At 44.3% G+C, this 26,759-nt stretch overlaps 1 protein-coding gene and 1 non-coding gene across 4 annotated transcripts in view; one reads left to right on the top strand and one right to left on the bottom strand.

Annotated features, from left to right (window-relative positions):
- The window catches only part of LOC126190666 (CD109 antigen), an 818,148-nt gene that overhangs the window by 504,960 nt on the left and 286,429 nt on the right, over positions 1-26,759 (top strand). The gene's annotated exons all lie outside the window — the stretch shown is intronic.
- Positions 25,783-25,857, bottom strand: Trnas-cga (transfer RNA serine (anticodon CGA)). The gene has a single exon. It is a non-coding gene; the product is annotated as a tRNA-Ser (tRNA).

Here is a 26,759-nt window from a genome sequence, read left to right as displayed (position 1 = left end):
ATGGTGAAGTTATTGGCCGTCTAGTAATGTATCCGCTTCTAGCGGCGTTGAATCTTTGCCCTCTGACAGTGCGTTTTGCAATTGTGATTGTTGTTTCGTGCGCGCGCTTGACGTGGCATCGCAGTAGCGACCGGCGGGCAGCGTTGCCAGTTCGTGGGGAATTCCCCAAACTGGGGAAATTGGGTTCGATTGGGAATTTTGTGTGTATTGGCATTATGCGGGGAACATGCGGGGATTTTTACATTTTACTATTTATTAATTCATCGTAGCTGTTATTACATCGATAATTTGACGTTTGGTATTGCTGATGTTAATTCTAATGATTTTCAAGACATGAAGCTCAGAATGCGTTTCATGGGGACGATATATATAATACTTAAGCGAGACTGAACATAACAGTGACTGAACGCATGCGAGAAAAAACTATTGAGCGCATGCGTAGAGCATAGAGCAACGCATCACGCCAGATAAAAAAAAAGTTTTTGTGGCCTTTCGAATTACTTGAATTTATGTTTTTTCTTGTAAATACTTAAATTTGTAAAGAATAAAAGGATATTATGAGCATTGGAATTTCTCCTAATTTTTGGGAATTTGGAATACTGGCATTGGCAAGCTGCTGGCGACTAGTGGCGGCGGTGGAGGGGACGGTACTGGTTGGCCGCGCTCGGTGAATGCAGCCGCGTCATACGTGCGTGTGCGTGCGCGCGCGCGCGCGTGTGTGTGTGTGTGTGTGTGTGTGTGTGTGTTCGGGCCAGTGATCCAAACTGCGTCGTCAACACAGTCCCCCCAGCAGTGAATCTGCCGCCGTCCTTGGTCAGCCGCATTCCCGGATAATGGATCCGGTCTTCCTATTCGCGCCGCGTTTCTGTGGTCTCAGAGTTTGTGTGTAGCGATTGACTTTGTGTTGTGGCATACGGGACGTTGCTGGAATATGAGTGTAGTTAAACTAGTTCGAAACGAATACGAGCTTCAGTAATAAATTGCAGTCAGTGAACCTTACATTGTCCGCTTCCTAAAAATTACCGGTAGGAGACAGTACATAATTACGTCCTTGAGGTGAAGAGAACGGAGGCACACCAGCCGCTCGTGTTTTGACTGAAACGAGCAGGAACCTTCCTTTGGCATGCAGTTCTTCTGCCGACTGAATTATAGAGGCACGACGCACGACCTGCCCTCGCTTTTCCGCATGTTTCTTGCTTGTTGTGTTTAAAAATCGTCGTTTACTTTGGAAAATATAGCAGTGGGGTTTGTTGTAGCTTGTGCTTGTTAACTTTTTAGTGAGCAATTGCTGCAGGTATCACATTCACGCAGCTAGTTCACGCATACAATAGTAATGTGTGGAAAGTATCAAACCTAATTTAAGAATATCTAAATTCTGAATAAAGAAAACGTTTAGGTAATTAGACCGACTAAGGCATTGTCGGTCAGTATTTAAATGCAGTCAAGTCCGATGTTTTGATTTGGAGTTGTTTTTGCGTTATTAAGGTTAGAGCATGTATTCTGTACCTGGAATCTGTGCACACTATCGCAGATGAGGAAGTTGCAGTACCGTTTGCTCGCGCAAGTTGCTGACGCTGCTTTGCATCTATTCTGCGTAAGCCTCTTAATTCTGATGGGGTCCTCCCCCGCCCTTTCTGCAGTAAAGATGTGGCCACGAAATTAGTTCACCACAGGCACCATCACTGTGTCCGTCGACTTAGTCGGCGTTCTCCAGTGCAGCCGGATTAATCCGCCGTCAGGTCCGTGCATCGCATGCCACGCAACGAAAGACTATCTTGAGTTTAGACCGTGCGTGTTCAGTGGCAAGCCCACACCCGTGTGTTGTCTCTGTTTGTTTCTGGCATCTTTGTTACGAAATGAATTAACGCAATCCGAAAGCCACTCTGATGCGATAACAGAGGCTACTTTTTAGGGAGTGCGAATACTTCGAGCGTATTCATATACGAGAGTAATTAGAAAGATTTAATTAAGTAGAAAAGAGAATTTTCGTACGTAGTCTTCATTTTACGTGTCCACACACCGGTGCAGTCAGTACCTGGTGTATACGATCTGCCTGCGCACCCCGTCTGCGAAGGTCACTTTTGTAATACAGACTCGGTTGTCCTTTCTGCCGTGGTCCATGCAGTTGTTTCTTGTTTTGTTTCAACTGTAAGATACAATCGTCATCAAATTCTGACGAAGCACGACTATTTGCCGGAAAAATATCAGTATAGAAGTAAAAGTCGAAAGTATTTTACAACCTAAAGGTAGAGCACGCGTTGCTGCGTGACGTACGAGCGGCGTTTGAAAAGTCCGTGCTATGTCTGAGAGATGGTACCACAGGCAGGTATCAACGTCATGTTTAGTCAGTAGCATCTTTGGGAACAACGCACACCAAGTTTCAGACCAATATTCTTTTTGTGTTTGGCATTCCTGTGAATCAAGGAAGTCGAGTGATTGTCAAAAAATGGACGAAAAAGAAATTTCGTTTGGTGATTAAACATTACTTCATCAAAGGCAAAACGCCTCAAGAGACTAAAGAGAAGCTTGATAAACATTACGGTGACTCTGCACCTTCGATTAGAACAGTTTATAAATGGTTTCAAAATTTTGGAAGTGACCATATGGGGACACGTGATGCTGAACGTTCTGGACGCCCTGTGGAGGTTACGACTACAGAAACCATTGATAAAATCCATGACATGGTGATGGATGACAGAAGAGTTAAGGTGCGTGAGATTGCTAGTGCTGTGGGCATCTCGAATGAACGGTTACATAATATTTTGCGTAAACATTTGGACACGAGAAAGCTATCCGAAAGATGGGTTTAGCGATTGCTCTAAAAACGGAATCGTGTGAAGTGTTGCAAGGATGGTTTGCAGCTGTTCAGGGAGAATCCGCAGTACTTTAAGAGTCATTTTGTCACTGTGCATGAAACATGGATACATTACTATACAAACTACTATGCAAAGAACAATCTAAACATTGGGTTACCCAGGGAGAATCTGCACCAAAAAAAAGGCGAAGACCACTCCTTCGGCCGGAAAGATAATGGCGACTGTCTTTTGGGATTCGCAAGGAATAATCCTCATCGACTATCTGGAAAAGTGTAAAACTATTACACGTGAATATTATTCATTGTTATTGGACCGCTTGAAAACAGAGCTGCAAGAAAAACGCCTTCGATTGGACCGCAAAGTCCTTTTCCGTCACGACAGTGCACCAGCACACACCTCAGCAGCTGTGGTCGCAAAATTAATGGAAATAGGATTCCAACTCATTTCACATTCTCCCTGTACTTCAGACTTGGCTCCCTCGGACTCCTATTTGTTCCCCAATTTGAAGAAGTGGCTGGCGGGATAAAGATTTTATTCAAACGAGGAGGTGATTGCAGCAACTAATAGGTATTTTGCAGACTTTCACAACTTCTATTATTCGGAAGGGATCAACAAATTAGAACAGCGTTGGACGAAGTGTGTAAGTCTAAAAGGAGACTATGTCGAAAAGTGAAAGAGGTTTACCGGAAACACTTAAGTTGTTTTTATTTTTTTCAAACGCCCATCGTAACGTCTAAAGAACTCACATACTGACATAAGAAATAACGGTGCATTGCAAACTCCTAATAGCAGTAACACAAAAAGATCGAGAAATATTCATTCTGTCTTTATTTCCTGTTATAAAAAGATAATAAATGAACCATATATACACGTCAGGTCGAAACAATGAAATGAAAGGGAGGTACATATCAAACCTATGTCATCAGTCACTACGATAGTTAGTCACAAACGGTGGCGGTCGAGTTTAGGCTTGTTCTGCGCCTTAGTAATGTTCTGAACGCTCTCTTCTGAATGCTGTAGCTAATGCGAGCATCAAACGTGATCGTAGCTTGTTCTTTAGTGAATTTCTATTTCATTTGTTGCGAGTTGTCATCGCCGGTGGTGGTGGTAAGTGATAAATTCTGGATAAGCAATCGAGAGACATAATTTGCAGGATAAGCGCTTCCTGCAAGTGGAAAGCACGCGCATGCGCGTGCCACAACTGTCGCTTGTAATCGTCAACAATGCTATTTCCGTCCGTGCTTCCGACCTGCGCGAACCGCCATCGTTCGTGTATCTGACTATAGTGAGGAAAGACGGAACGAAAGAAGTAACGGTACTTTACAATGTACACCTTGAACAGCAAATAGTGAGAAACTGACAGCCAACACTGGCAATTTTCCCATTATCTTCGTATACTAGTGAAACGTATGTAGCGATCAATACATAGCGGGTACTGCTCGGCCATCGGAGGCCGCCTGCTACGCTGCGTGAAGACGAATTACACGGCTCTTCAACTTGCGGTACGATACTTTTCATTATATGCCTTTGTTTGTTTGCTAGTCTTACATAGTTTGATTTTTCTTGTTTTTAGACTTGAAGATAATGCCTGTTTATTCAAAAATGGCTATAGCACTATGGGACCTAACATCTGAGGTCATCAGTCCCCTAGACCAGGGGTCTCCAAACTACGGCCCGCGGGCCGGACATCCCCGGTATCCGGCCCGCCAAATATTTGAGGTGGTACCTATACTGCCAACAGTTGAGTTTAGAGGCCTATCGCGACCAATACACCGCGACATTGGCTCTGCTACTCGCTACAAGACTACATAACTAAACTTATTGTTGCACCGCTTGAAATAACAATGCGGTGACATACTCTACCTCTGCTACGTCTTGCAGTAATAGTGTTGCTAACAATGATTTTGAGATTTCGTTAACTTTGCAGGACGCTTTCGTGAAGAATGTGCAGTGACATACTTTCTTGTCGGTGAAATTCGCCAGAATAAAATACGCCAGAATTTCGGTCAGGTACGTCCACCAATCAAAATTATGTAATTAAATAAAAATCGTAGTTCGTTTCAGTGCTAGCTATTCCCACAACCTTAGATTTTTGCCATTTCATCTTTCCTTTAGCCTTACATTACGGTGATCATGGAGTGCTAGGGTGCTTTAATCCCACTAGGTAGATCTTGGCTCTTATGACTTCGTGGAGGAGTCAATGTGGCCCGCGGACTAAAAAGTTTGGAGACCCCTGCCCTAGACTTAGAACTACTTAAACCTTACTGACCTAAGGACATCACACACATCCATGCCCGAGGCGGGATTCGAACCTGCGACCGTAGCAGCAGCGCGGTTCCGGACTGAAGCGCCTAGAGCCACTCGGCCACAGCGGCTGGCGCCAGCTTGTTGTGTAGATCGGTTATTGTGCCATGAAAACCTGTGATTCTTCTCCGGATAAATAAAATAGTAAGTTTCTTGTTTTTCGGGAAATTTCTTCCCGATCTCGTTATTTTACGTGAACCGCCAACCATCCAGCACCTTCTTCAGTGTGCTGAAGACGCGGTGTTTCTATAGCGCCAGATCAGGCACGTAAAGGAGTAGGCACCCAGAGCCAAGACTGTGTACAGTGTTTACTTTTGCTTTGTAGATGACGCTGCCGTGAGGTACGATCACACACGTAGACAGCCAACTGTAGTCGCCGCCTTTAACGAATTGCACGTTCCGGTTCGCCGTCCAGGATCCATAGTAGTCAGTACTTTTCACAATTTCGCTAAGTAGCGGAGTCTACGATCGGACCGTTCACACTACAAAGCAACGCTAACACCACTCCCCTACGGAACGGTTGTTCATTCAATTTCTTACATAGAGGCGACCGTGTATCTTTTCATTCAGATTTTGTTGTTTCCTCTGTGACATTCAGCGATGTCACAATTTGTAGGAGAAAAGGAAGAAAACAATATAACATCCCGTGCGCGTCGTGAACTAATGGACCGAGCGGGAGCTAGCTTGCTGCACGCAATGAGTCATGACCGCAGAGTAACATAACACGTATAATACTGAGCTTTACCGTACACCAAGTGAGATCAAACTTCGTACAATCTTTCGTAATGATAGTAGTTCATGGCAGTACGAATTCTTTTAGTTAAAACCCTGGATGTGTAACTTCCCTTGTGTGGTGAAATAAATAAAAAATTAAATTTATTGATGTATTGAAAAGAGAAGAAAATTATGGACATGGAACTTTTACTTTAGAATTTTTGAAAGGCTTTTTTACGGACTGTATTGACCGGCTTGAATGCGGACAAATTCAGTGCTACGTGAAATTTGCCTGTAATATAATTTACAATTCAGATTAATGATATTTTTGAATTCTACGTCATTGTTGATTCATTCAGAGTTCTCACCTTACGTAGAATTAGTCCTTCTGCCACAATATTAATTCATTAGTCGCCATCGATGTTCTTCTCTTTGTTGACCGTGTGTATCTTCCTAAGTCCCCATCGGTTTACTTCACGAAGACGGTGGAAACCAAGGAATACAATGCTAGGTCGCTTTAAATAATTATCGTAAAACTTCGATACTTCTTACTATTTTTTATTCACAATACAATAAGACTTTTTCTGCACACAAACCATAAATACTAACAAGAGCCGGCAGCGGTGGCCGTGCGGTTCTAGGCGCTGCAGTCCGGAACCGCGGGACTGCTACGGTCGCAGATTCGAATCCTGCCTCGGGCATGGATGTGTGTGATGTCCTTAGGTTAGTTAGGTTTAAGTAGTTGTTAAGTTCTAGGGGACTGATGACCTAAGATGTCAAGTCCCATAGTGCTGAGAGCCATTTTACTAACAAGATGGCTGCCTTGCCCCACATATCAAAAATTACGTCCATCCCCTACAAGGTAACAGTCGAAAGTCTATCTTAACTCCTTCTTGGAGTATGAAACAAAAGAGAATCCAGTATGAACATTACAGAGATTATATTCTACATTCCTCTCAATTTAATCTCTGGCGCAGACTGAAGTCGGAATGTGTCATTACACTTGATGTGGACCAATTTCTGACATGTTGAAATATTTTGTGTAGAAATCAATGGACAAGGTTGACTGAATACTCGACCCTAAATAACCGAGAAAAGAACAATTTTTGTTTGTTTTGAAAACACAAAAAAATACTTAAGAATTTAATTCTTCACCGGTGTGATAGTTACTGCTCAATAATGGTAATTTGATTTCTTTTGTTAGAGTGAATGAGGGAATAAATGGGACATGTATGTGAAGTATGAATCATTGTAATTGTGGGTAACGAAGTGCAAGTAACAGTGTGAGAATCGGATTGTGCTGCTCTGATATGAGAGATATACACCTGGGGGGAAATGATAACTGAATAGCAGCCGGTTTTCAGTCGGTGGGAAATACCAAACTTAGCTTCACTCCATCAGACGATTAAAGATGATCCTAATTTCATTCTATTTGCTTTTTGAGGCTCTATTATTTATAATTTCATGAAGTTATAATTTTCTTGTGGAACTGGAATTGGATGGTGGGGAAGTAGCGGATTTTATGGTTGGTTGGCTACTGTGGAACTCGGTCAGACAGAGAAGAGGACTTTCCTGCTGGAGGCGGATTTCGCGCGCGAGTCACGGAGTCGGTCGCCTGCTCCTACGGTGGGAGCTAATGTTCCCAGGGGCTGTATTCAGTTTTGTCAGATCTGGGCACTGGGCAGCTGTGAATTTTAGGTGCGTTTGATTTATTAGGAAATGATTAACGTCAGACATAGATAATGTTCACTGAAATCTGTTGTTTTATTTGTGTGAACTGAGACGTTCTTCTACGGGACGAAAATTCCACAAGGCGTGCTGTTCAATCTTAACCGAGAACTTTTCAAATCGGGTCTGGGTGAAATTCTTAAACTTGCTACTAGAGATAAAATGGAACTGTGAGTGTGAAAGGCTTATTACTAACAGTGTTAATTATCGTTTTCACGTTTCTGGAACTGTGTGCTAGGATGGAATTTTTAGCAAGAGAATGTAGAGAGAATTGATTATATATAACGGAATTGTCGTGCAAGGACTTCTTGTTCATCTGATAGTACTAGACAGCCCCTTTGTTGTCACGTGCAGTACAGCTAAATTGCTGTCAGCCTCTTTTACTTGGGGAACCTCCCTCCCTACACGTCGCTGTTGTGAGAACCGCCCCGCCCCTCCGCGCCGTGAGGTTTAGCAGTGGGCCACCCCGCCCGGTCAGGGTTCTTTCAAATACGTAATACTGGAACCAGAAACTATTCGTTGTTGAGCGGCTGTCGCCGTGGTATGCAAACAACCGCGTTTACGTATTTCATGTTGGCTGACATTCGAGACGCGGAGGATGACCTCGTAACTGGGAAGAATACTGGCGTGGATCGTGTCGAACTGTCTGCATTTTTAGAAACTCTTCGTTCCGACCCTGAGGACTGTGTGACGCCGACCGGTCGGCGATTCGTCCTCTGGTGAGTAGCGTCACTTGGACTCTGTGTGGAGGGGTACCACAGCACCCTACCACTGCAGACCTCGCAGCCCGTCTCCTTGTATGATGCGGCCCGCGCACAGATTCTTCTCCTGTCTCAACCTCTTCATCTCACAGTAGTACGTCCACAACTATTTGCTGGATGTGTTGCAGTCTCTGCCTTCCCCTACTGTTTTTACCCTCTACAGCTCCGCCTAGTACTTTGGAGCTGATTCCCTGATGCCTTAACACGTATCCTACCATCATCTCCCTCCTCCTTGTCAGTGTCTTCCATATGTACCTCTCTTCGTGGATTCTGCGGAGAATATCCTCATGCCTTATCTTCCCAGTCCGCGTGGTTTTCAGCACTTTATGTAGCGCCACGTGTCAACGAACTGAACTCGCATCCTCCATATGGCAGTCAGACGAGCTAACCGTTCAGCTACCGGGACGGACTCGTGTCGAAAATGAAACGTACACACGCCGAAATCACGACTGTGAAATAATCTAGTTCTGGAGCATTCCGCGCTGTTCGTGGCACAGTGAAATTTTCTTCGCCAATATTAGGACGACGGAGTAGTAATTTTAGCGGCGTAAAATTTATGATCCCGAACTCCGCACCGGTGCTCCGGTTTAAATTCCAAACATCTGTCTAGTGTCAGGTCATGGTAATGGTAATCTGTCCGCTTAATGGAAACGTTAAGGTCGGATGCTCCTTTTCTTTTTCCCTGCCGCACGAACGCACGCACGCTTGCTTTGCGGCTATAGTCTGCCGGTAAACTGAAGAGCGAGCGAGTCTCCACTCTGCGAAACCAGCTACGTCACAAGGCGTTTCTACAGGATGGTTCACAGTGTAGAACTGACCATGCCGCGTGCGCTTCAAATCTGTGGCGAAGACGTGTACAGATATGCTGCGTTTATTTTTAGACATGTGCATTAAGACCATAAGGAATACAAAAATGATAGCTTCTTGCGAAACACAACATTATAGAGTAAATAATATTAACATAAGAACGGAAGTCAGGATTCTAATACAATCATAGAACCAAATGCCTGTTCATGTGAATGTATGTTCCGCTATTGCTATTCGTAAAACGAACCCCGTACCGTATAATGCAATCAGTCTGTAGAATTTAAGGCTTGTTCTTATTTTGTGTTTCTACTAAAAGGTAGAAGGTTACTTTGAAGGGCTGCATTGAAACGTAACAATTTTTGCAACACAAAGAGTGTTTAAAAAGTAAGCAGAAATTTATAATTTTGTGTGTTGTATTAGTCCGATTTGCACTACCTTTTCGTCACTGTCTTCGTAAACATGCCTCAAAAGTATGTGTTCAATGTTATGCGTATTGGGTGTTTACTCTGTTGTCAGCTGTCAGGAAGGTTACATGTGTTTTTGTAGCATTAACGATTATTTGTTTTATATAAAAACTATTTAGAGAATCTGTATTAAATTTTGTTATAAGAATGAAGTTTATGAAATTTTTAGAAATGGTAAATATGGCTTTTTGTGAGCCTGTTATGAGTAAACCAAGGGCAGACAAGTGGTATAAACATTTCAAAGCAGGCCTTAAAGAACAGCGGTTTTACAAGGCTGGATGAGATTCAAAATGCAGAGTTAAGAGACCTATACACTATCCCGATGAAACAGTTCCTAAAGCACTGACATAAGTGTATAGTATGTAATGGGGAATATTTTGAAGAGGATAATATTGCTGCAAATTAACAAATAAAGATCTTACCAAAACATAAAAATTAATATGTCAACGCACCTCGTATGTCAAGCTTTTTACTTAGAAGTCCAGAATCGGTGTACATGTTTCGAAGGAAATTTCAGTAGTGTTTAGAATAGGTATTGCGCACATGTTTTAAGCAGTATGTCATAGAATCAGGTGAATAGTCACCGAGATAGAGATTTAGTGTTCCATAAGCAGCAAAGGTTTTACGTGATTATGAAACTGTCTGTAACGACGGGTTTCTTCCCAAAATTATGCGTTTTCCTTCGTGACGATTCCAGTAAACCGCTTATTTTTCCATACCTTACTTATGCGTCCTATTAGGTGAGGCCGACGTTTGCATAAATTGCAGCCCTTTGATTGGGACTGGTAATATTAGCCAACAGTTCTTTTTGGGTCGCCTCTTTAATACACGCTGTAATAACATTAGAGACGATTGAAAGCTTGTTACTCCCCAAATACCTCCTCTTCTTCGTATTCTGCACATTTTGTTGCAATGCTAGACGATTATCTATCACTTCCGGATAACTCAATGACACTCGCAACTAAGATCCCGCAAACACAAAAGACGTATATCGCTGCACGCTGATCTACACCGCTAGACAGGTAACGGGCAACAGATTTTGGTTGCCCCTATAGGTCGGTGGCAGCGTTCTTCCGGGAAAGGCCACTTCCCCCCACAAAAAGCGCTGCTCGCTCTTGAGTTTACAGACTGACTATTCAGACTACGCGCTGTTCCGAAGGCTCGCGCGCGTGCGTTCGCTCCAGCCCTGCTTCGCTTCGCCGTCGGCGCGATCGCTGCCTGCCTGGTATTTCCGGGGCTTCCCCGAATAACTCCGGCGTGTGCTCGCAGACAGCCTGCACCCTCTCCGAATTTAGGGCCGGATACAAGTGCTTCCGTCGCAAACCGTCCAGCTTTAGGATGAAACTTGCAAGCAACGTAATGCCCAGCGCTGCCGTTCAGTGAAAGGCTCGGCGCCTTAGAGTGAACAAGCTAACGTCGCTGTTACAAGCGGGTTGTGAACGCGCCCCTAACGTATCCATTTTTCTTGTTTCATGTAGCAGAACACTGCAGAACCACAGTCAAAATATTCTACGTCTTCACAAGTATTCAGGGAACTGTTCATTGTCCGTTGAGCTTTTCGTTTCATTGCAACAGCGACTTTACTTCCGCAGCTCACCCCGCTTGTCTGGCCTGCACAAACGTCTGAAAACGGACGACTCGTTGATGTCTCAGGATGAATCCTTTCAAACGATTTTTTTTCCTTTTTAAATTGCGGAACCTACATACCCTATTACGGGGATCTGACTAGTCACGCCCCGATCCTTAGAACAACCTTTTTTGTAATGACAACATCCTCCGGAGTAGACACTGTCTCTTCTTCCAGCCGCTTTGGTTACCAGTCTTTTACCCGGTTTTAATTGCTTGTAAGTGCGCGGTTAGCCCTATTTTATGCCGTACCGTATTTTCCTTTTTAGAAATAGCACTTCGATGAAGGCGTGACCTTATCCTTCATACTAGCTGATGACGAAAGTACAGTTGAACACGTTTTTGTGCTTCCTACGAGAGACTGGGTTTCATTCTCTTCTGTAACACTTTGACTATAACGGTTTCGCGGTGCGATGCTTCTGGTATGGGGACACCACCCGCCTACTCACCTTGTTATTTGTCTCGCCGTATTTCACTGTTGTCGGCGCAGCTGATGTTCATTATGCTTTGAGCCTTATCACATTTACTATTACAAATATCCCCGCTGGAATGTGTTATATATTGCGCTGCCTTCTTAGCCATTCATCGGGTTGGCCGGGGGGGGGGGGGGGGCAGGTTCCTCTCGCGACAGTCGAGTACTGGGACAGAACTCGTCCGCTCTCTGACCAGCATGCCAGCCCACATAGTTTCACTTCTCTCTTAAGTGCTTAACATCTCTGATATTAATATTGCTGTCAGTGCCTCGGTTTTATCACTCCTACAAACTATCATAATTCCATCAAAATTGTGATCGACGTCACTAATTCCAGATGGACGATGTCTTGAACGAGGCGCTGGAGACCTCGTTGTTTAGTGCTGTAACTCCCCTCCCCTCCCCCACGCCTCCCCACCCAGCAAATAGCGCATGCCTGAAGATCTGGATGCGGGACTATTTTATCTCTTGTATGTTCCACTCAGGAAGACGCCATCTCCGTTAAGCTGCACAGTAGCGCTGCGTGTCCTCGGGAAATGTAGTGGCTATAGTTTCCTCTTGATTCCCAGCCGTTCGCAGTATTAACAGTCCGCCCCAATAGCAAAATGGTCAGCGTGACAGACTGCCGTCCTAAGGGGCCCGGGTTAGATTCCCGGCTGGGTCGAGGATTCCGCTCAGGGACTGGGTGTTGTGTTGTCTTCATCATCATTTCATCCCTATCCGGCGCGCAGGTCGCCCAATGCGGCGTCGAATGTAATAAGACCTGCAGCAAGGCGGCCGGACCTGCTCCGCTAGGGTCCTCCCGGCCAATCACGCCAAACGCTCATTTCAATTTGCAGTACTAACATAGCAAGGCGGCGTCAGCTGATGTTATAGGACCAGATTAGTCAATTATCTAGACTGTTTGTTGTCCGTGCGACCGGTGAAAAGGCTGCTGTCCGACTTCGTGAACTGTTTGACTGCCTTCTCCACACATAAGCCGCTGATGTAGTTTCACCTACGGTACGCGGATACCTGTACCGTTAGGCTGCCATCTCCACACACACCCCTGTGATGTGGTTCCATATGTACCGATGGGGCACGCAAGCCACCGTACGCCGGTAGTCCGTAACGGAAGTGTCATAATAACAGAAGTTATTAACAAAAGTGAATGTATCTCCAACATTAATTTCACTGTTTTGTTGAGGGGCATTATGGTATTTCTCGCAGTTGTTTTACATTAAAAGACTGTTATTCTAGGATACTTGGAATTGGCAATTATGCAAGTGAAACTTAATGTATGAACTCGGAAAGCCTATTTGGTACCCAGTGTATCCATTCCTTCCTGTTTTTCCTCTTCCTCCTCACTGCACCTACGGAACGTCATTTTCCGTAGTCGGGAACGATAGCGAGATATGCCCACGCGCAATCACAAATTAAATCTTCCGGGAACAGCGTCAGTAGGTGGCGATATCGAGTATTAGAATCTCTGTTAGGATTGGTTCGATGGCGTCACTTTGCCCTACTGGGCACAGATGTTGTCAGCGAAATCGAATCTCTCTGCCGTCCGGCGTAGCAGCGCGTAAGTTCTCCTACAAGCTCTGTTTCCAATCGGATATTTCCTTATGTAGGCAGCACTGTGCCATTTGAGGCACGTTGAACCGGCCTCTGCTATTCTTCTGCTTGCTTATCCCCCTGTGTATTCTAACTTCACAGACCCACCATGTCAGTGGTTCAAGAGATCGAGGATACAGCGTGGAACAGATGTTAATTTTCCAGTGTCTTGACGTTTGTTCGTTCGTGTTATCTACGTGTGACTCGAAGAAATTTCGAAATAGTAAATAGAAGTATTTTTTTTTAATGAGCAGTACTGCCGTCAGATGACAGTCTTAAGCGTAAATGAAGCTAATCAATGAATTCATCAGTTGATTTCGTTGTTAGTCTCTTTTTGTTTTCGTTCCTATTGCCATTTGTCCACTAAGTGAAGTGTGCGGCTAGGAATGATGGCGTCTTTGTGGCGTGACGCACTTCGGTAGGGAAACGTACGGAACCCTGAGTATTCAGGCCAGAGTGATAGGGCTACGCCAAGAATTACTGTAAGCAGTTAGTTTAGTGCTTCGGACTGGAGAACAAACGTGAGATAGTACGTGAAAAAGGTTTGTCTTGGACATACCGTAACTCAAGTGGCCCAAAACTGTCGCGGTGTTCGTAAACACGTAAGCCTACCTTGACTCGTGGAGTGCGAAGTTGTTTAGTTTGGATGGGTGCATAGTGTTCTTGTGATAGGAATACTTTGATTCGCAACTACAGAGCTGGGCGTGTGGTATTAAGGCAGTGTTAGGTATTTATAGCTATACCAGTAAACTCCCGATTCTTTAAATAATGGAACTCCAACGTATATAGCAACTTCAAACGTCTGATTATTTTACTGATCAGTTAAAGGGTTAAATATTTGAAGTTAAGCATGCAAGGGTGAAAAAAGTTTAGAAAGGGTTGGAAATTATGCGTAAAGGTTTGTTGCAACTCGTGATTTCATTATGAAATACTCGATGAGTATAGTGCGAGTAATTTGCGCTCGGTTTTAAGTAAAAACTAGTGTTCCACTCGTGTCAGTGTTTATGACGTATGTGTCTTGAACTAAGTGTCGCATAATCTAATTTTCCTGTTATGGTTACTGGTATCTGTGGATACTGTATGCAAATTGCGTTGCGAATAGAGTCGGTAACTAATAAATAAAAACAAATTGTCTGATGCTGAATTGTTAGTGCGTGAACAGTGTAAATGTAGTAAGGAATAAACTTTTTTCCTTTCACGATTTTGGGCGGAGCGGTTCTTGGCGCTTCAGTTTGGAACCGCGCGACCGTTACGGTCGCAGGTTCGAATCCTGCTTCGGGCATGGATGTGTGTGATGTCCTTCGGTTAATTAGATTTAAGTATTTCTAAGTCTACGGGACTGATGACCTCAGGTGTTAAGTCCCATAGTGCTCAAAGACATTTGAACAATTTTTTCACGATTTTGCGTGGGGAGGGTGTCTGCGAGAAAAAGTTATGTAGGTTTGAAACTGTCTATAAAGTTCGTTGCAAGCCGCTAACTGCTCTCATCCTCATTCGCATACAGTCCGGGTATATGCGCACCCTCAGTTACTCTGCATCAGAACAAGCACACGGTTTCTAATCCGCCTTAAATAATGGCACAAGTTGGGATGCCAACCTGGGAGGAGCCAGTGCACCTGCTTGTCTGAAGCCACTCGCGGAAGAAAGACCAGCGGTTCACCGACCGATACGCGGGCCCCACTCCCACTATGATGAATGGATGTAACTCTGCTTGCGCGGATTTCCGTACGTTTTTAGCATTGTAGCCTGTGCATTGAAATGTCTAAAGAATATATCGAATTTTTGATTGCGAGTTGCTGCCACCAACCGTCTTGCAGTTCTGGAATCGATATACAGTCACAATATTGCTCTGAGTTCGGCGATTAAAATCGAATCGACGTCCTTCGATCCAGATGTTTTCTGTTTCGACTAATGTGCCCGGTTAGTCTTTCGAGGACTCATAGACTAACGCTAAAGTGACGACAGTATTTCATTCTATTACACCAGTTAACCATACAGTCGTAGTCGGTGCCATGGTCTTGAAATAGTGCCGGAGGGAATGCACACCATAACACCATGAATCCCGTAGTGCTGCCCATAAAACCATAAGAGTACGAGGGTGTGGAGAACTCACCTGAACAGCACGTTGCAAGGCAACGCAGATACGTTCAGTAAGGTTCATGTCGGGGAAGTTTGGTGGGCAGCGGAAGTGTTTAAACTCAGAAGAGTGTTCCTGGACCCACTCTGTAGCGATTCTGGACGTGTAGGGTGTCGCATTGTCATGCTGGAATTGCCCAAGTCCGTCGGAACGCAGAATGGACACGAATAGATGCAGCTGATCAGACAGGATGCTTACGTGCGTGTCACCTGTCTGAATCGTGTCTAAACACTTCAGCTGCACGCGCCCCACACCATTACAGAGAAGTCTTCTGTATGATCTCTCATAAATGTATTAAGGTGCTAGTGATACGAGTAATGGTTGCCAGTTACAACATCTAAGAAGTGTATCAAGTGGGCGAGAAGCTTCTTATAGCTTATTTCATATATATTTTACTTAGTCTGAAAAAACAGCCCCCTGCTGACGTGCAGGGTCCATGGATTCGTGATGGTGCCTCCATACCCGAACATGTCCATCCGCTCGATAACAATTTGAGACGAGACTCGTCCGACCAGGCAACATGTTTCCAGTCACCCACAGTCCAATGTCGGTGTTGACAGGCTCAGGCGAGCCGTAAAGCCGTGTGTCGTGCAGTCGTCGAGGGTAAACGAGTGGGTCTTCGGCTCCGAAAGCCTATATCGATGATGCTTTGTTGAATGGTTCGCACGTGACATTTGCTGATGGCCCAGCATCGAAAGCTGCAGCAGTCTGCAGAAGGGTTGCACTTCTGTCACGTCGAACGATTCTCTTCAGTCGTCGTCGGTCCCGTTCTTGCAGGATCTTTTTCCATCCGCAGCTCTGTCGGAGATATGATGTTTTACCGGATTCCGATATTCACCATACACTCGTAAAACTGTAGTACATGAAAATCCCCACTTCATCGCTACATCGGAGATGCTGTGTCCCATCGCTCGTGCGCCGACTATAACACCAGGTTCAAACTCAGATGAATCTTGATAACCTGCCATTATAGGAGCAGTAACCGATCTAACAACTGTGCCAGACACTTTGTCTCATATAGGAGTTGGCGACCGCAGTGCCGTATTCTGCCTGTTTACATATCTCTGAATTTGAATACGCATTCCTATATCAGTTTCTGTGGCGCTTCAGTGTATAAATAAACGTTATTGTTGTAACACCCCCGGGGGTACAAATGGGGGTGGGGGATCCTTAAACTGTTTTCTCCCTTCGACCGTGCGCCCTGTCCACACCACGTACCTGATAATCCCGCGGCGGTCGTACTGTTCTACTCCACACGGCTGCTGGTTTGCCTGGAATTATGTATCTGAATATGCAAGCGGGTTGAGGGGAGCCACTCAACGTCAAGCGCAACACTGCCCTGCGTCTGGTATGAACATCTGTATTCTGAGACGATACTGCTTACCTTCTAAGTCATAAGTTTTGATGCCAACTTCACAGGTGATTGTCTGCCCACCAAATCACTTGGACGAGCGTACGGGTAACCGAACACTCGCGGATGATTGTTGATGATGCGAAAGCCGAACGATCGAACGAGAGTTCTTATGCTCGCCACGCATACATAGATTTCTTTTGGTACCAGCCCTCCTTGATGCTAGCAATGATATAACACTGTTCGGTAAAGTTAATTTTTCAGTTCTCACTTGTACGAGCAACCGTCGCGGCGCGGCCGATTGCTGATAATGCGGAAACGCGATGATCGAACGCACGTTCTCACGCTCGCTACAAGACACTGGCACTTGACTGCACTCTTTTATGATAACTAATTTCTACTGATTCACATCAGTGCATTCTGGGAGACCGAACACGGCGCGGATGATTGATGCTGTGCGACACGCAACGAAAGGATACATAAATAAGTTATTGGCGGCACTGCTCATTCTTAATTACTTCTTGATGCACTTTCCTCTGAATCACTTCCATATTTCATCACTTTACTGTAATAGCGCTTGTTGCAACACTTCAGCTTCCATACTAACAATGCCTCTCACATGCAGAGCTACCCACAACACAACATAACAGTTCCGTGTCCCGCGCTCGACTCTGCAGACGCGGCCGCCCGCAAAGATACTCCGCTACCAATCCAGCGATGTGGCAGTACGCTTACAGTGTGTTTTACGCTGTCGTTCAGGAGTATCACTCATGTCTGTAGCACATTACGACTGTGAAAAGGAACAGTGGCGTTGAAGGCACCTGCGATATCACTTGTAATGTATGTTAACCTAGGTTCAAAGTCTGTGATTACCAGAATAGCGCGTCATTCCCCGAACCGTCTGTCTATTCAATAACCTGAAGCGGACAGCGGAACCCCTCATCGTTACCTGCAGTCGTTAATCGCAGCGGAACAGCGAGAAACGGGAGAGAATGGCGCGGACGAGGAGAGTTATGAAACGGTGCAATTACAGTGGCGCGAAGCAGGTGGGAGAGGAACGGTTACGTACCAGGGTGCAGCGCAGCCAAATGAGCGGCGCCTGCCCCCGTTCTGCCGTCCGTCAGTCTGCAGCTGCCCCTGTGTGTCCGTCCTCGGCGGGGCGGAATGGTGCCAACCCAGTAAAACCGACAAGGGATACGCGCAGGTGTCGCAAATCGCCGCCCCTCCGCAGTTAGCGGATCAGCGCGATAATAACGACGCCTGCAGAAGTATTGTCTATGGGTTTTGCGTCAGTGATGGAGGCATTCCGGCTGCCAGCAACATAATAATTTCCTTCAGCTTGTAAATTCTCTGCCTAATCTGGAAGGAAATGTTTCGACAAGAAGACGCGCCGATCTCGTAACCGTTTCGCAAGAAATACGGCATATACATTCTGTGCATTACCTGAGTTGAATGGAATTATTAACATGAAAATGAATTTTTTTAAGACGTAAAAGAGCTTACATATTTCGTGCGTGTAAAGACAGAGAAAATGCATCTGTTCCTAGGTATAATTTTTGATAATACTTTCCATAAGAGTGGCCAGTTGAAAAAAAAAATTCAAAATGTTGCACTTCTCTCGATTTGGGTCGATGTGCAACTATTTGCATTCAATGGAAAGTTTTAGTATTTCTTTTTATAGTGAATAAAACAAGTAATTTATCTTATATATTCTTATTTGTTGTTGATTCTGGCCTTTTCATTTAGAAAAAATTATATTTTTTTTATGGAGTCGAAAGCAACAGCGTTGGTTTGCTAATACGATAGCGTTTTTGTCTTTAATTTACTTGTCCTGTCAAGAGTTATTTAAAAGTTTCGGTATTTGTGTGGTATTTGTTACTTATAATCCGTCTTGATTGCAAAAAAGTTTATTCACATGACCGGTTTCGGTTCCTCTAGAACCATCTTCAGATCTGCAGGAGTAACCCGGCTTACTTCAGATTTGCAATTTCGGTTACAGAAGTAACCCGGGTTACTCCTCTAGAACCATCTTCAGATCTGCAGGAGTAACCCGGGTTACTTCAGAGGGGTGAGGAGGGGAGCGGGAAGACAGTCCTGCCATATGCTCACTTCGGCATGGTGCACATAGGCAGTGGAAATATTGCCCATCCCAAAAATACGGCCTTACTGTACACTGAATTTTATCATCACTGAGTAGTGTTCCGTTTTTCGCCGTTTAAGCGATCCATCTCTTTTCGTTAGTACATAATAGTTTTCAGTTACATATATCTGTACAATTCTTTTCTTTTGTTTATTCTTTTGTCAAGAACAATGCACACCGGTCAGCCATTAGCCACTGGGATTATATCTTCTGCCTGCACAATGTTTTCAGATCGTAAGGGTAGGGAATAAGGAAGTAAGGAATCACGTGATCTAGGAGCAAGGCAGGAAAGGAAAACAAGATTATCTGCTTGCTGCCTGTTATGCTAACGTATCTCTACGATCTGTTGCAAAAAGTCGGAAAGGCGTTCACTATCGTTACATGGATATGGATGTAATAAGAGACATTATACTATGTACATGTGGACATCACATTTCCACTGCAAGCTAGAAACAGTCGAAAAGGCCTCATAAATAATAATGTTTTAATTGGATCGCCGTGCCGAGAAACAGAATTTCAATGGTTGCGCACACATTATCAGCATTAACGAACTAGTTATACTACAGTGGTATTATTACGAAAGTATGAGTATCCTGGAAGAGTGCGATGATTAGGTATATTTAATTTGTTGAAATGTATTGCTGACAAAGGCAGATCTACTTCCATGACAATGTTTTTCGAACGACGTGAACTCCCGCTCACATGGCGCACGTGGCTTGCTTCCGCTTTCGTGTTGCGCGCTTTGTTCTCAGCTGCTGACAGTACGCTGGCCATTGTGTTGTGCGACAGATCAATTGTTAATTTTTCTCAGTAACAACTATTTTATTCGCGAATCGCCGTAGTTCAATAACCAGCATCTGGAATGTGCGTATCATTCCGCCTGAAGAGAACGTTCGTCGTTATTGTAACACTGCTCAGATCAGGAGAAGGAATAAAATTCTTTGTTAAGTTTCCATTCCAGTTGGTCAGTGTTTAAAATACGAGGTGTTTCGGGGATGCAACCAGAATTGGCAATTTATTTTTGTGTGAATTGTTCACTTTTTCTCATTCGAAGAAGCATCACCATTTATGAGTAACGTCCACATTTCTCTTGTTGACACGTTTAATTGTACTTCCTTTGCCAAAACACAGTGTAGCACAAACTTATCTCACAGCAGCTATTGGGACAGAATTCTCAAACACAGTGCATCATTAAACAAGTAATTGGCAATCAGAGAGCTCAAGAGCTTACGAAAAAGTCATAGTGTCGTTTTGCAGTAACATAAGAGAAGAAATTTCATGTTTATTTTCATACTTGGAAACTCTTGTTTCGCTAGTTGTCGAAGACTTTTTTAAAAATTACAGTCACTGAAGTGAAAATAAATAAAAAAGTATAACTTCTGATATATTGCCATAGATAAAGTTCCGTGTGTTTACGAATTGGCAAAATACTCTCCTCCTTGTGTGCCATCATTCGCAAGAATCTCGATTCGATGTCTGTGAGCCGTTTAGGAGATATGAGGGATGTTGCGAGTATTTCATTCACGCGGGCGTGAGATCGGGAGTGAGCGCGCTACATAGGGTCCATTTTCTCGAGATCAGAGGTAGATAGAGACCCTCCCAAGTCAAAGAAAAATTCAGTATGTTAGCTAAATTTCATATGCAGCAACATATGGTGTAATACGCACCAAACATAAAATCATAGGGACCCCTAATTTTCATTGCAAACTTTTCGAATTTTGCGTAGCGTCTTACTAGAATGTGTATACCACAATAGCCGGCCTGTGTGGCCGTGCGGTTCTAGGCGCTTCAGTCTGGAACCGCGTGACCGCTACGGTCGCAGGTTCGAATCCTGCCTTGGGCATGGATGTGTGTGATGTCTTTAGGTAAGTTAGGTTTAAGTAGTTCTAAGTTCTAGGGGACTGATGACCACAGATGTTAAGTCCCATAGTGCTCAGAGCCATTTGAACCATTTTTATACCACAATAAGTATGACCATTAGCGAGATGATGGGCACTTCGCAACGAAGCTGACATACAACGCTACAAGCAAGGTAAAAATGAAATCATTTTACTGGATAGTTTCCGTAAAATCGTTTGGGAAAGATTACAGAGTGCGCGCGCTTCGTTACTGTCAGCGCAGAACATCCAACCAGCGCGTGCAAAGTATGTGTAGCCGTCGCAATATGCGTTGCACCCTGCGACAAGTGCTGTACGCATCTCAATTTGCGCTTAGCCAAGACTGTGCTGTGAGGCGCCGGCCGTCTTGTGCTCCCCCCTCTCTGCCATACACCGCACACCCCAGTCTGGCGAATGGCAACGCCGTGCTAAAAACCACACTTGTGTCGTCGAATTTCTCCAGAATCCCCACTGTAAGCCGGATCAAAATAACAAGGTGATGGGCAGCTAATTCTTTACACAAGACGTACTGTAGCACGAACCGACCCAGAGAACGACACTGGTCACGACGTTTGGTCACGACTTGGTTTGTTCGCCGTTAAGAAATCGCTCACGGACGACCATAACGACAGTTGATGTAACTGTTGCTGTTCGTTTTCATCGTGCGCTGTTTCTTTGTGATTATTTTCTTAATACACACAAATATTTTGTGCAAGTAACACCGAAAGTGGACAACAAAGCGATAGTGCCTTTTGTGTTGCTATTGCGCAAAGTCAGTACTGTTGGTTATCGGGAAACTTTGGTAGGAACTCTTATTAATCGCACAGCTGTTGCTGCCGCGGCCATATTAGCGTGGGCGTAACGACGAACCGCCAACATCGCCGTCTTACACGTTATGCACGGTACACCAGTACAGCGGTAGAGTGGCCTGTGTTCAAAAAGAAAAAAATATCAGAAAACGCGAGATCCTCATTTTCATTTGTAACACCTCGTAATCTGACGTAGGGGGCAGCACTGTATGACACTGTGCAACTGCAGTCACTCGTCCCTTCGAGTACAGCGTGCAGTATAAGCGCGATGATGAGAGCAGCCAAGTGAGAGTAGTGACGGGCCGAGCTGTGGGACGCTCTAGCCACGTGTTTGCGACAGAGATGGGAACGGTGTTGAAAATCGTAATTACATTTAGTGATTATTCCGTAACTTTGTAATGGAAAGTGGTACTGAATGTGTTATGTAGTACAATATATTTTTTATGACGTTAGAATTTATATTTGTATAGTTGCCATGCATTAATATTTTTTATACCGAACAGTATAGTAGTGCGTTTCATCTCCTTCGATCACCTACGATTATTATCCGCAAAGTAGTTATAAAATTTTATTGCAATCAAATAGGAAAATTACAGGAACATTATTTTTAGACATAGTCTCCATGCGTTTTAACGCTCTAGGTCCACCGTTGTACAAGCTTCCCGATGCCCTCACAAAAGAAGGTTCCTGGTTGAAATGCGAGCCAGGAATGCACCGCTTCTTTCACTGCTTCGTCCGAGGCAAATCGACGGCCCCTTAATGCCTGTTTGAGTGGGCCAAACAAGTGATACAAGGGGCAAGCTCGGGACTATATGGAGGATGATCCAGTACTTCATATTTGAGTTTCCGGATCGTTTCAGCAGTGTTGGTAGCAGTATGCGGACGGGCATTGTCGTGCAACAACACAACACCTTTTGACAGCAATCCTCGACGTTTGCTTCGAATTGCAGGCTTTAGCCTGGCAGTAAGCATCTCCCTGTAACGTACACTTTTTATTGTTGTGCCCCTTTCCCCATGATGTTCCAGTACTGAACATTGTGCGTCCCAAAAAACCGTAAGCATCAATTTTCCTGCGGACGGTTGGGTCTTGAATTTTTTCATGCACGGCGAATTTGGCCGTGTACTCTCAGACTCGTAATGATGGATCCATGTTTCGTCACCAGTAATGATACTGTATGAGAAGTTGTCCCCTTCGTTACCATAGCGATCCAAATTTTTTTTTTTTTTGCAGTTGTCCAAACCGAAGCGCCTTTGTTTATGCAACTGTGTGAGTTATTTTAGAACCCATCTTGCACAAACTTTACGAAACTCAAGTCTGTTGCGGATGATTTCGTAGGCTAATTTGCAGACGATGTGCCACTTCGTCAATAGGTAATCGTCTGTCTCACAGAATCATATGACGTGAACGCTCAATGGTTTCTTCATTTGTGGCGGTAAATGGTCATCCGGCTCCTTCATCGTGCGTAACACTTGTTCGACCATTTCGGAATTTTTCAATCCATTAGTAGACACTCCGTTGTGGCAAAATACTGTACCCGTGCTGTACCGAATGTTCTTCGATAAATTTGGGCCCCTGATACGCCCTCCGATCACAGAAAAACGGATCACTTAACATTGCTCTTCTCTGGTGCAAATAGACAGCGGAGCAGCGATAACGAAACTAATCTAGCAGCTTGAAAATGGCAAAGATATAACAACAAATAAACAAAGCATGCGTTATCAATGTAAAACGACAGCGCTACCAAAATAGAAATATAAATTGCGGATAATAATTGACTTACCCTCGTACATTATCTTAAAATGAAGTTTAGGGTGTAGTGTTTTGATTTGGTCCAGATCTCATACCACGAGTGACTACTACGTTTTTAACAAGGATGTTAATATCCTTACAGGCGACGCTTGGCTAGTATCATAGAGCCGGGCCTTTTAAGCTCGTTTCGACATGTAATTCTAATTTGTAACAACTGTGTTTGCCTCACCGTCAGTTTGAAAGGCTAATTTTATAACTTCTTATAAAGTCATTGTTCATTGTTTCAGCGAGTAGTGTAGAGTGCACTTTGCGGGAAATTTTCGAAACTCCACTCAAGCAGTTTCATTTGGTGTACGGCGAAAGGGTTGAATATTTGAACAAGTTGTTTTCTGCCGAAATAAATAAACGATTTAAACTTCACGGAGACGTAGATCAAGAACTGTCTTGAGGATTCGGTGTTAATGTGGATATTTTTAAACAGTACTTCGTTGATCACTGCCAGTCTCGCGAAAACGTTGTAGAGAAAATGCCATGACAGACGTTCTACATTGGTTGCTTGTGTCAACAGATTCTTAATTTCTAATTTGTGATTAAAACCTTTAATTAGTAAAAATCTAAAGCATTGTCATCCGTGGTTACACAATTATTGTTACCTTATTATGCACACGCTGTAGTTGAATCTTCAGCGGATATTAGCTCAGACAATTGAAGCATAGAACTGTTTTTAACGAGTGTAAGTAGTTGATGATTGTTACACAATGAATCTCAACGTATTATTTTTCATATGATAGAAACAGTGATTTTTTTCGAAATCAATAATTTAGAATCTTTGAGCTGATTTATGAACCAAACCATTACGAACCTGTTTTTTTGTCGAATGTATAATTTTTTTATCCGCGTTTTCCGCGAAATGGGCCACTGTGCAGTGGTATACATACTCTTCACCATGCACTGAGAAGTTTCTGTATAGGCCCAAGCGGCAAAGTCCCTATTAGATTCACGCCGTATTTTACCCCACGAATTAGTTAGTTACTTGCACTTTTCTTGTTACATCTCGTATCTCGATACGATGCTCTCTTCCTTGTGCAGCTGCCACGCTAGTTACGTCCCACATCGGCAGAAAGGAGGCAGAGAAATGAGCGAGGAAGAGAGAGAGAGAGAGAGAGATTCTAGATTCTGGCCGGCGGAAGGCATTTATCGGCGGCGGTCTTGGGGAAGCGGCAGCGCGTCGCAATATCCGCCTCCTCCCAGCAACTTCGTTTTCGTTCCGCCCTCAGAGGATGTGCCGATGATCGGCGCCAAGCAGCCAGTTGCCTTCCTCCCTCCCTCCTCCGCCAGCTGGCCGCGGGGAGCAGAAGGTCGCTGCTGCGAGTACAGCCCGCCGCATTTCATTTTTATTGTTCGGCGTGATTCCTATCTCTCGACACTAGTGTCTGGTCTGGTTCCAAAGTCGTAAAACTGAACAGGGTCCAGTTCTGTTGATGAAAACTGCCCTTTGCAATTAATTTCCAGGTATTTCTTTCGTAAGCATTTACCGAGACATAGTGGCATTTGAAGGGGTAGGCTGAAATATCGAGCGAAATTTGTAACTGGATCGAGGATTTCTTTGGTAGGTAGGAGGACACAGGAGATTAGGAGTGTCACCGACAGATGTAGAAGTAACTTAGGGTGTGACCCAAAGAACTGTGTTAGGATCCTCAGCGTTGGTAATACATTGGCCTTATAGGCTTTTCGCAGATGATGCGTTTACCTAGAACAGAATACTGTCTGAAAAACATTGGCACAGATAGTCACGTCTCGGTAAGATTTTAAAGTGGTGTACAGATCGACAAACAGCTTTAAATCTTTGGAAATGCAAAATTTTGAACTTCACAAAAGGGAAAGAAACTATGGCTCCAATTGTAGAGAATCAAACTTGGAAGTGGTCAACTCATACAAATACGTGAGTTTAACACTTTTGAAGACTAGTTTACAGCGCCTGCAGAGGTGCTTAAGCCGTCATTGTTCATGCGCTCCGTACGTCAACTGAACAGGTAGAAACCCTAATAAGATGCACTATTTGAAGTACCTTCTGCCATGCCGCGCGGGATTAGCCGATCGGTCTTGGGCGCTGCAGTCATGGACTGTGCGGCTGGTCCCGGCGGAGGTTCGAGTCCTCCCTCGGTCATGGGTGTGTGTGTTTGTCCTTAGGATAATTTACGTTAAGTAGTGTGTAAGCTTAGCGACTGATGACCTTAGCAGTTAAGTCCCATAATATTTCACAAACATTTGAACATTTTTGAACCTTCTGCCATGCACTTCGAGATGGTTGGCAGAGTATGGCTATAGAAGAAAGAGGCAACCCCAAACTTAACAAGGATTATTCTAGAATGAAATTTTCACGCTACAGCGGAGTGTGCGCTGATATGAAACTTCGTGGCAGATTAAAACTGTATGCCGGACCGAGACTCGAACTCGGGACCTTTGCCTTTCGCGGGCAAGTGCTCTACCAACTGAGCTACCCAAGCACGACTCACGCCCCGTCCTCACAGCTTTAATTCCGCCAGTACCTCGTCTCCTACCTTCCAAACTTCACAGAAGCTCTCCTGCGAACCTTGCAGAACTAGCACTCCTGGAAGAAAGGATATTGCGGAGACATGGCTTAGCCACAGCCTAGGGGATGTTTCTAGAATGAGTCGTGCTTGGGTAGCTCAGTTGGTAGAGCACTTGCCCGCGAAAGACAAAGGTCCCGAGTTCGAGTCTCGGTCCGGCACACAGTTTTAATCTGGCAGGAAGTTTCAAGGATTAGTCTAATCACACTCTGTGTAGTGTTTCCGAATGTACCATATGCTGAAAACAAGTAGTTCCACTTGTAACGTTAGAAACCACTGTCTAATACAGTGGTCATCAGACCTTTTCGCTCGAGAGCCAGTACTGACAAAAATGTGGGGCGGCACCTCGGGCCGTACACTCGTGTGTGTACCGATGTTATTGATAACTGGTAATGCACGTAAATTGGTATGTTGCCCCCTCAGAGTGCCGAAACTCTCAGCGACCCCAAAATTCTGACACGGTAACTAATCGACGCAGTAGTGTTGTGTTGTCTGTGTGAGCGGATGATTTAGTGATTAATAATAGTAATTGTATTTATATTTGAATCCAATACGAGACACGATTACAGATGTATAATAAATGTTTTGAATGTCATTTTTCTTCTTCTCATTACGCTCTGTTACTACAGCCTTAATTAATTCAGTGTTCCTTGCTACAAGTAGGTACCACGTTTGAAGACGACCGTCTCTGTACGCATCAAAAATGAATTCCATAGCGGGTGAACGGTAGAAGTCGCGCGCACCCGTGACTGTTCAGTACCTCTGACCCAGCGGAGGCAGTACCGGTCGCCCCTCTGCCCCTGAGTTTTGAGCGGCAAG

Source organism: Schistocerca cancellata, chromosome 6 (genome assembly GCF_023864275.1).
Source record: "Schistocerca cancellata isolate TAMUIC-IGC-003103 chromosome 6, iqSchCanc2.1, whole genome shotgun sequence".
Classification (NCBI taxonomy): Eukaryota; Metazoa; Arthropoda; class Insecta; order Orthoptera; family Acrididae; genus Schistocerca; species Schistocerca cancellata.
The sequence above is the reverse complement of the archived record's forward strand: the minus strand, read 5'-3'. Positions and strand labels throughout refer to the sequence as shown.